We start from the raw sequence: 1,983 nt of genomic DNA on the forward strand, positions 1-1,983 counted from the left end.
TGTAAGTGTCTATATTAGCCTACTATCAAAATGACTTTCAAGTCTTATATAAGTGTTATAATGAAGGCAACACATGATGTAAGTGTCTGTATTAGCTTACTATCAAAATGACTTTAAAAGTCTTATATAAGTGTTATAATGAAGGCAACACATGATGTAAGTGTCTATATTAGCCTACTATCAAAATGACTTTAAAAGTCTTATATAAGTGTTATAATGAAGACAACACATGATGTAAGTGTCTATATTAGTCTACTATCAAAATGACTTTAAAAGTCTTATATAAGTGTTATAATGAAGACAACACATGATGTAAGTGTCTATATTAGCCTACTATCAAAATGACTTTAAAAGTCTTATTTAAGTGTTATAATGAAGGCAACACATGATGCAAGTGTCTATATTAGTCTACTATCAAAATGACTTTAAAAGTCTTATATAAGTGTTATAATGAAGACAACACATGATGTAAGTGTCTATATTAGCTTACTATCAAAATGACTTTAAAAGTCTTATATAAGTGTTATAATGAAGACAACACATGATGCAAGTGTCTATATTAGCCTACTATCAAAATGACTTTAAAAGTCTTATATAAGTGTTATAATGAAGACAACACATGATGGAAGTGTCTATATTAGCTATAATAGCCTACTATCAAAATGACTTTAAAAGTCTTATATAAGTGTTATAATGAAGACAACACATGATGGAAGTGTCTATATTAGCCTACTATCAAAATGACTATGTGGCGCTAATCTTTGTTGACAGATGTGTTCAAATGTAATATTTATTCTACACATTTTTACAACATTGGAAAACATTAGTAAAACTTCTCACAGGGTGGGCTAACTCCATCTGATTGTGGACATCAGGACAAAGCACAGCTCTTTAAACACAGCTACTCAGCAGGGGGGCAACAGCTCAACCTTTTTTTGGAGTATTTTCTTTTGTCTGGACGAAAATAAATGTCTTGAAATACACATTACAGTCATCCAATCATCCAAAGCAACGTGATGAAGAGATTGACATGTGTCAGTCAGCCATGCATGCACATTTAGCAACACTCACATGCTCCTGCAGGCAGGAAGTCAAAGTCTTCATGTGGCCCTCCACTCCTGCACTCCTGCACTCCTGCACTCCTGCACTCCTGCACTCCTGCACTCCTGCACTCCTGCACTCTTGCACTCCTGCACTCTTGCACTCCTGCACTCTTGCACTCCTGCACTCCTGCACTCCTGCACTCCTGCACTCCTGCACTCCTGCACTCTTGCACTCCTGCACTCCTGCACTCCTGCACTCCTGCACTCCTGCACTCCTGCACTCCTGCACTCCTGCACTCCTGCACTCCTGCACTCCTGCTCTCCTGCACTCCTCCACTCCTGCACTCCTGCACTCCTGCTCTCCTGCACTCCTCCACTCCTGCACTCCTGCACTCCTGCACTCCTGCACTGCTGCACTCCTGCACTCCTGCACTCCTGCTCTCCTGCACTCCTCCACTCCTGCACTCCTGCACTCCTGCACTCCTGCACTGCTGCACTCCTGCACTCCTGCACTCTTGCACTCCTGCACTCCTGCACTCCTGCACTCCTGCACTCTTGCACTCCTGCACTGCTGCACTCCTGCACTCCTGCACTCCTGCACTCTTGCACTCCTGCTCTCCTGCACTCCTGCACTCCTGCACTCTTGCACTCCTGCTCTCCTGCACTCCTGCACTCCTGCACTCCTGCACTCCTGCACTCCTGCACTCCTGCACTCCTGCACTCCTGCACTCTTGCACTCCTGCTCTCCTGCACTCCTGCACTCCTGCACTCCTGCACTCCTGCACTCCTGCACTCTTGCACTCCTGCTCTCCTGCACTCCTGCACTCCTGCACTCTTGCACTCCTGCTCTCCTGCACTCCTGCACTCCTGCACTCCTGCACTCCTGCACTCCTGCACTCCTGCACTCCCGCACTCCTGCACTCCTGCACTCTTGCACTCC

This window comes from Nerophis ophidion, linkage group LG07, assembly GCF_033978795.1.
Source record: "Nerophis ophidion isolate RoL-2023_Sa linkage group LG07, RoL_Noph_v1.0, whole genome shotgun sequence".
Taxonomy (NCBI): Eukaryota; Metazoa; Chordata; class Actinopteri; order Syngnathiformes; family Syngnathidae; genus Nerophis; species Nerophis ophidion.